The 10,000-nt window shown below is 36.2% G+C and overlaps 1 protein-coding gene across 1 annotated transcript in view; it reads right to left on the bottom strand.

The window, feature by feature from the left end:
* LOC106874398 (uncharacterized) overlaps positions 1 to 6,538 on the bottom strand; it is a 44,178-nt gene extending 37,640 nt beyond the window's left edge. Inside the window, exon 1 of the mRNA XM_089341481.1 lies at positions 6,406 to 6,538. The gene's annotated coding sequence lies outside the window, so the exon portion shown is untranslated. The remainder of the gene's footprint in view (positions 1 to 6,405) is intronic.
* Between the last annotated feature and the right edge of the window lie 3,462 nt (positions 6,539 to 10,000).

Below are 10,000 nucleotides of genomic sequence, written 5' to 3'. Positions count from 1 at the left end.
AAAGCCCGCCATTTATACCCTTTATGTATATGTATGTATGTACACACACACACACATACCCCCCCCACACACATATATGCATATGTATGCATACATATCTATATATTTATATGAGTCTTAAAATTTAGATTGCACGACAAATAACCTCCTATGCCCATGATGGTAACAGGTCTCTGAAGATTTGACAATGCACTTTGATTATGTAATTTATACTATGTAAACTAGCATATTCATTCGCTGTTAATGAAACCTGCGTAAGCGGATGTATGTAAATATTTTAGAAGCAATCTCTTATATTTTCTTGGTTTCCTTCATGCATATATATATATGTAAGTATGTATGTACATGAAATATTTAAGTATCGTCTTGCGACCTTTCACTATAATAACAATAAAAGTAGAGAATGAAGTAGAGAGAAAAGATGTAAGTTTAGTTACGTGAAAGAATGAGTTAAATAAAATTTGATCTTAAGAGCAGAATGTTCTCGAATTGAGGTTATAGATTTTTTTTGATTGCGAGTAAACGAATGACGCAAGAATTTAATTAATTGCAAAAAATAGCAATGTAATTAAATTAGAGAGGCTATTATATATATGTATATATGTATGTATATATATATATATATATAAATATATATGTATGTATATGTATATATATATATATATATATATATATATATATATATATATATATATATGTATGTATATGTATATATATATATGTGTGGCATTACTTTTTTATTTTCGTTTAAATTGCATTATTTCCCCCACACAGCATTGAAATGTATTGCAACGAGTAGCCTCTAATTTAATTTAATTGCCGTCTTAGTTTGTGTCTTTTGCGCATTTATAATCAATTTTGTTACCACAGAATTTTCCATTCTATTTCAGCAAAATTTATTTTTCTGTATTCTTCTGCACCTAAATAATCTTAACATATATTCCAGTGAAAATACAATAATCTTTTAGCTACAAAAAGCATTTCTCCTAGATATTAGATAATGTGTATAATACCCGTACGAACTCTACCTCTAAGCAAGGCCGTCTTAGCTGCATTATAAAACACAGTCGAATCATTATACTGGGTCCTGTAGTAATTATTGACAGCAATCCACAGCATACAAAGATCGTAACTGGGCCCCTACACTCGAGATCCTCGGGCAGCTGAATACACTGGGACCTATAGAATTTTTTCAGAAGAAAATTGCAGAACTGTATAAATTTCTTGATGAGAACGATGTATTATTGCCAGAACAAAAAGGCGGTAGAATGAGATGCAGAGGTACCAAAGATCTACTGTTGATAGACAAAATGGTAATGCAAGATTGTAAACGAAGGAGAACAAATCTGGGAATGGCCTGGATTGACTATCACAAAACTTGTGATATGATTCCACATTGGTGGATCATCGAGGGCTTCGATCTGTTTGGAATTGTGAGGAATGTAGCATGTTTCCTGAAGAGAAGAATGGTGGGATGGAAAACTGAACTGACATCTTCCGGAAAAAGCCTGGGCATTTTAGGTATCAGAAGTGGGATTTTCCAGGGTGAAAGCCTATCTCTGTTGCTTTTCGTTCTGACTTTGGTACTCAGGAAAATGAACCTGGGGTACCAACTAAAGGAAAAACCACAAACAATCAACCACCTCCTCTTCATGGATAATTTGAAACTGTATGGCAAAAATGAGACATTTATTCCTAGGTGAACTCTGACCATCAGTTTATCTATTGATACATGTATATTCATACACATTCTCTCACACACAGACATATACACACACTTTACATACATTCTTTACTTAAATACTCATTAAGAAAAGATAGAGATAAATAAATTGATAGAAATAGAGAAAGAGAGAAGAGAGAGAAGAGACGATAATGAATAGCGTGTGAAGTATAAGGACAGAGATACCTTCATTTCTTATAGCTTTTGAGAGATAACAACCCTGCTTGGCGAGTTATTCATTACCTAGATATTACAGTTGTCTTCAAGCTATCTAAATAATTTGAAAGTATTTTGCGAATCAGATTAAAAACCAGAGGAAAATCTGATACGTTTCTTTCATGAAGAATTCCTTTCCGTACATTGACTGGCGGCGAAAATTCATAACAATGGGCCGATGTTTCATAAGTGCATTGCTTTCACAATGCATGAACTACATCGCTTTGACCTTATTCACTTGAACGCGTGTCGCACAAAATTAAGATATACATCTGCTTGGAGTACATTAGTGGCTGCCACTGCCGTATTGCCATCCATGTGTCTGTATCTACTTGCCTGCCTGTCTGCATGCGTCTGCTTATCTATCTATCTATCTATCTATCTATCTATCTATCTATCTATCTATCTATCTATCTATCTATCCGTCCATTAACCCGTCTTTATTTCTATCTATCTAATTATGTATACAAATATAAATTTACAAATACTTATATGTATATGCATGTAAATGTATGTATGTATATATGCATTATGTATGTATGTAACTTCCTCTCTCTCCCTTTCTCTCTGTCCATATGTATATATACATACATATATATATATATATATATATATATATATATATATATATATATATATATATATGTATATATCTTGTCTCCTCTCTTTCTTTTCTCTATCCTCTCTTCATCTTTTTCTTCATCCTTCTATCCACGTCCTGTGTACCTCCTCTCACTCTTTCTCTTCCTCCCTCCTCTATCTCTTATTGTTCCTCCCCCTCTCTCTGTTTCCCCTCTCTCTCTGTTTCCCCCTCTCTCTCTCTCTCTCTCTCTCTCTCTCTCTCTCTCTCTCTCCCGCTCTCATTATCTCTCAGTACTCATCTACTTTCTACTAACCCCTTTCAGCTCCAATATTAAGGAACCTATTAACCGAATCATACAGTTTCGACCACCACCACCACCACCACCACCACCACCACCACCACACTAATATACATTATCCGATACCTATTATTATTATTATTATTATTATTATTATTATTATTATTATTAACTGTTGTTATTTTATCGCTAGGAAATTCTTGTCACGTGAAAATCAAATCTTTCGACACTCGCACAGAAGCGGGAACGAGAAAAAGAAGAAGAAGAAGAAGAAGAAGAAGAAGAAGAAGAAGGAGAAGAAGAAGAAGAAGAAGAAGAAGAAGAAGAAGAAGAAGAAGAAGAAGAAGAAGAAGAAGAAGAAGAAGAAGAAGAAGAAGAAGGAGAATAAACTAAAATAAAATAAAATAAATTATAAAATAAATTATAAAATAGAATAGAAAATAAAAGACAAAAAAAAGAATTGAATACAATACCACAAAACAGAGAACAATAATAGTTACTACTACTACTACTACTACTACTACTACTACTACTACTACTACTACTACTACTACTACTACTACTGCTACTACTGATGATGATTATGATGATGATGATGATGGTGATGAAGTTTATCTTCGAATCTTCTAATTCCAACTCGTTTAATTCTTCTTTGTGTTTCGCAGCGTTTTGTTATTTTTGTTATTTTTGTTATTTTTCTGTTATTTTTATTTAAAAAAAAAAAATTCTATTATCTTTTCCTTCACTGTTTTGTTTTTCTTCTTTTTAAATTTTTCTTTGTTTCTCATATTCCATACAATAGGGTTTCGGATGTGTGTATGTATCTATGTATGGATATATATATATATATATATATATATATATATATATATATATATATATATATATATAAATATATACGTATATAAATATATATGTGTATATATGTGTGTATGTGTGGGCGTATGTATGTGTATGAACGCAACATATTGTTTAATTATCTCCTTTAAAAGTCTTCTTGTATATATATATATATATATATATATATATATATATATATATATATATATATATATATATATATATATATATATATATATATATATATATATATATATATATATATATATATGTATATATATATGTGTATATATATGTACATATATATGTACGTTTATATATATATATGTATATATAAAATGTATGTATATATATGTTCATATATATATATACATATATATAAATATTCTCCCTATATATGTATATATATGTATATATATATATATATATACATATATATATATATATATATTCATATACATGTATACGTATACATACACACGCACACACACACATACACACATACACACATATGTATGTATTGTGGCTTGTAGCTTATGTTTCTGTTTTTCTATCTGTCATTGGTATCAACTGCTCTTCTCTCGTTTATTGTCTTTTCTCCTTGGTTCGACTTCACCTCGCTTCCAGCGAAACGAGCAAAGACAATGGAGAAACGAAATTCGGTGCCGGTAGCCAATCAATTTTTTTAACTATCTTAGCTCTTAGCATCGCCATGTTTCTTACTTTACCGTTATCATTCTCGTTCCTGTCGCAGTGGCCACGAAGCAAAAGAGCAGGAACTGCTGCAACAATTATTACAATATCATCGCCGTCGTCACCACCACCACCACCACCACCACCACCATCATCATCATCATCATCGTCGTCATCGTCGTCATCCTCCTCCTCCTCCTCATCATCATTGTCGTCGTCGTCGTTGTCCATCTCCTCCTCCTCCTCCTCCTCCTCTTCACACACACCGCGCGAACAGACAATGGTCTCTTTTGAAATCCCCTACATAGTTTAGGTTATACAGGTAACGTGTTGAATCATATCAATCAAAATGAGTAGTCACATTATAGGTAAAAAGGGTGGTGTCATCAAATGTAAATAATGACCTTCCCATAATTCCCTTGGTGTTCCTCCCACCCCAAACCTACCCATAATTTTCTGTATTGACAAACATACGTATATATATAAAACGCATAGTTGTGTGGGGTTTTTTCTTTCTTCTCCACCTTATATAAATAAATATATTCAACTTCAATAAAGGTGAATAAATTATGTAGCATTCATATTTAAGTGCAGGCGTGGATGTGTGATAAGAAGCCTGTTTCCTAATAACTTGGTTCCGGTTTCGGTACCACTGCGTGCCACCTTAAGTAAATGTCTTCTGCAATAACCTTGGCAGATTAAAGACTTGTGAATGGGACCAACTTCGTGCAAGCATGAAACCACGCTGGCAATACGGTGTTCCTCTAAGTGGAAACCTTACCTGTCATTGTGGTTTTGTGATACGAAGCAAAGCACAGAGCAGGCCTTGCCGTCCACTCAAGAAAACACGTAGTAAATGATCTACAAGCACTCAATCAAACTGAGTCCTCAACTTTTTCCATTTGCCAAAATGTTTGCAAGGCACCAACAGGCCTCAAGAGACACATTCGTGTCCATAGAATATCATTAGCGCCTCCCAGAAAGCAATCGACTATGATAAGAAATGACGAGAGCATTGTTGAATTTGAAACACACAAAATACACCATGTATATCCCGACGGCGCTCCTACGATTGTGCTAGGAATTCAAAGCTCAAAGAAGGCAGAATTAGTACCAAACCATACCATACCATACTATACCATACCATAACATACTGTACCATACTGTACCATACTGTACCATACTGTACCATACTTGGAGGTAATTTAAAATGACACTAACCTTATAGATAAACATCGGTCGGTACCGAAAGACCATGGATCTGCGACTGAAGAATTTAGCGTCAGCTGCCAAAGCCCCCTTTTTTTCAATTCTTGTTTTGCGCTAATTATTCCGTACCAGATTCATGTTTTAATCCCTTAGGTTATAAATCTAACACATCGCTCTGCTGAACCCCTAAACAAATCAAAGCCTGAGGGGCCTCGAGTAGAGTTTAGTCTTGTTGTAAGTATTCGGGACCAAACACCAGCTTCGTTTATATCCCCATCTATGTTTATGGTCTAGATATCGATCTTCTCATACCGATTGACCCACGATGAAAGTTAGAGTTTCTGCATCGCTTCCACAAGCCTCTGACAAAGAAGGGGTCTTTGTGGCCTTTGCATGGACGATTGACCCCTGCTAGAAATAGGAACCAAACTTTTGTCAAATCGCATTTCACACCTTACAACCATTCTCCTTAAACGCAACCACAAAAAACAAAACAAGCAAAAACAAAAACAAAAACAAAAGACAAAAAACAAACAAACAAAACGCAAGAAACAAAAACAAAAACATGAATAGACATACTGAACGATGTAATCTCTTGATATTGAAAATGATGGGACGTTCACGGCTGGAACGTCTTTGACTATAGGTCTGCTGAACGAAGTCTGATCCGGGACAAAGCAACAGTAATCTCACCATCCAGGAGGGGAACATCTATGTTATATATATATATATATATATATATATCAAACCCTTCTTCCGTTAACCTCCCCACCACTACCACACTGCACCCTCACCGCACACACACACACACACCGAAGGTTAACGAATGTCTGTATATCATACCTTAGAGACTGGTTGGCGTTGGTATTGAAATCCCCCAAAATCCAGACTTGCTTCAAACGGTGTTGCTTCAGACACTCTGTGGTGTCGATTGTGATGGTAGTAGCAGTAGTAGTAGCAGTAGTAGTGGTAGTGGTGGTGGTGGTGGTGGTGGTAGTGAAAGTGGTGATAGAAGTTGGAGTGATGGTGGCAGTCGTGACGGTCACAGTGGTGGCTGTGAAGGTGGTGATAGTGGTTGTGGTGGTGGTAGTGGTGTTAGTGGGAGTGGTAGTAGCATTAGCTGGTATGACAGCGGCAGTTTTGGTAGTTTGGTGGTGGTTGTGGTAGCGGTTGTGGCTGTGGTGGTGGTGGTGGTGGTGTTTGTGGTAGTTATTATAATTGTTGTTTGTAGTCGCTCAAGCTAATATTGCTGTTATTATTATTATTATTATTATTATTATTATTATTATTATTATTATTATTATTATATTTATTATTGTGGCTTTGTACCGGTTGTAATCATAATAATCATCATCGTCATCCTCCTCCTCCTCCTCCTCCTCCTCCTCCTCCTCCTCCTCCTCCTCCTCCTCATCATCATCATCATCATCATCATCATCATCAGTACTGTATATAAATATATATATATAAAAACTTGTATTTCTTGTTGATTTCGCAGTTGTTGTTGATAATGTTGTTAGTTTAGTTGTTGTTGTTGTTGCTGTTGTCGTTGTTTTTAGCGTTGGTTTTGTAGTTTTCCTTGTCGCTGTAGGTGTTGCTGTTGTTGTTGTTGTTGTTGTTGCCGGCAACGTGTCGTTCCAAGATGCCTACAGAATATGATGTGACCCACTCATACAGGTCACTGTGTCAGACAGGAACTTGCCTGAAACCAGCACCAGGACTGGCACCGGCACCTCCATGACCACCACTACGGACATCGCTGCCACCTTTACCACCATCTCCATACCCACCACCATCAGCTAAATCACCACCGCCGCCGCCAACACAACCATCGCCACCGACAGCTCCAACCACCACTGCCACCACCACACCACCATCACCACCACCATCACCACCATCACCGCCACCGCCACCGCCGCCGCCGCCGCCGCCGCCGCCGCCGCCGCCGCCACCGCCGCCACCGCCACCACCGCCGCCACCACCGCCACCGCCGCCGCCACCACCGCCGCCACCGCCGCCACCACCACCACCACCAACAACAACAACGCCACCACTATCAACAAGAAAAACACTAACGTTTAATGACACACTGTTCAAGTCATCACCACAACACAACTACCTCCAATACAATGATAACAAAAGTGTCCAGACATCACGAAAAAAAAAAAAATGAAAAACCCACCATCACCACTACCACCTATACTATCACACACGACATCAGCACCACCGCATCCATCGCTCCAACCAGCACCATGCCACGACTACACATCGCCTCCAGTAAAAAACAACGAACGACACAGAACCAATAATGACAATATGGAGGAGAAAAATGTTCACCTCCGCCGCTGCCCCTCTCCCCACCTACACCGCGGTTTGTTATTTCAGTCAGATTATTTGAATAGAGAACATTGATGGACGAAAGCGAAGTAGAGCTTACTAATGCGCATGCGCGTGTGTGAATATATTTATAAATATAAATATACTTATGTAGTGGCTGTGTGGTAAGTAGCTTCCTTACCAACTACTCGGTGCTGGGTTCAGTCCTACTGCGTGGCACCATGGGTAAGTGTCTTCTACTATAGCCTCGGACCAATCAAAGCCTTGTGAGTGGATTTGGTAGACGGAAACTGAAAGAAGCCCATCGTATACAGTGTTAGTGCCCGGCAATCAGTACCAGGCTTTAAAAAAACATGATTCGTCTAAACTTCTTTAAGGCAGTGCTCCAGCATGACCGCAATGTAATTACTGAAATAAGTAGACGTTAAGATATACATACATGCACATATATATATATATATATATATATATATATATATATATATATATATATATATATATATATATATATATATATATATATATAATTATGTGTATTTCTTCTATCTTAATGAATAAAAATTCTTCTGATAGAATAAATGGGTTAATAGAAACCAATGTAGCAAAGAACACAAAATAACTGTGGTTAGCTCCTGTTTTTAAGGCAGGAACTCCTTGAAATTTTGGGTATTTGAGTATATTTAAGAATTTAAGGATTGGAGAAAACGCATGTTATAATTGCATACTTTATTCCTACATATGTTTCAAAGGATTACAACCTGTGTGATCCATAGGGATCTTTGATATTAAAATTGTAACCTTCTCATCAGGGAAAGCATGGGAATCATCTTAAACGTAAGACATTATGACCGATTATGAAAACAATAGATGGATAAGGTTATGACTTGATTCATTTGAAAAAAACCGTTAGAGAATTGGACGCTGCCGGATAGTGGGTTGGACAACACATACCAATCAACACATACCAATCAAGATGATTCCCATGCTTTCCCTGATGAGAAGGTTACAATTTTAATATCAAAGATCCCTATGGATCACACAGGTTGTAATCCTTTGAAACATATGTAGGAATAAAGTATGCAATTATAACATGCGTTTTCTCCAATCCTTAAATTCTTATATATATATATATATATATATATATATATATATATATATATATATATATATATATATATATATATATATATATATATATATCCATGTGTCAGAAGGAACATTCAGAAATGTTGTCCACGAAGACATCAGATACAAGTCTTATATGACGAGGAAAGGTGAATTTGTCAGAAAAAGCAGAAGAAAATCACTACATCAGATGTAAAAGGCTCTTAAACAAACTGAAAAATCCAGCAGAAGAAGATTTGATTTGGTTTTTTTCAAGATCAAAAAGTTAACAAAAGAAATGACAGATGGTTATGTGCAAACCCTTCTGAAGTTCCAAGTGTTATGCATACAAAATTTCCTGCAACTGCCATGGTTTTAGGGGTTGTCAGCAATGAAGTACATGTGATGCCTCCTTACTTCTTTCTACAAGGACTTAGAGTTAACTCCACCGCCTACATTGAGGTCCTGGAAATAATTGTTAAGCCCTGGATAAACAGTGTATGCAATGGAAGGCCATATGTGTTTCAGTAAGACTCTGCACTATCACACATGGCTCTGGTAACACAAGAATGGATGGCTGAAAATGTTCATGTTCACATAACCTCTAACATTTGGCCTCCTAATTCCCCAGATCTCAACCCACTGGACTACTACATGTGGAGCGATGTTGAGAGAGAGGTCAATGAACACACCCATAATACCAAAGACTCTTTGAAAGCTGCCATAGTCAGAGTAATGTCGGAAATGAACCAGGACCACTTGATTCGAGTATGTAGATGATTTAGATCTGGTATAGAAGTAGTTGAAGCTGAAGTTGGCTTTATTGAAAAACATTATAGAAAAGAAAGTTTATTTCTATTCTCATAGCAGTTTTTGATAAATAAAGTTATCATTTGTTATCATATATCTGTTTTTTCTTTCTATAAACATAAATCTGTCCTGTAATATCTTTCGCACCTTGTATATATATATATATATATATATATATATATATATA

Source organism: Octopus bimaculoides, chromosome 24 (genome assembly GCF_046866305.1).
Source record: "Octopus bimaculoides isolate indiv1 chromosome 24, ASM4686630v1, whole genome shotgun sequence".
Taxonomy (NCBI): Eukaryota; Metazoa; Mollusca; class Cephalopoda; order Octopoda; family Octopodidae; genus Octopus; species Octopus bimaculoides.
Note: the sequence above shows the minus strand (reverse complement) of the source record. Positions and strands in the feature narration are given on the sequence as shown.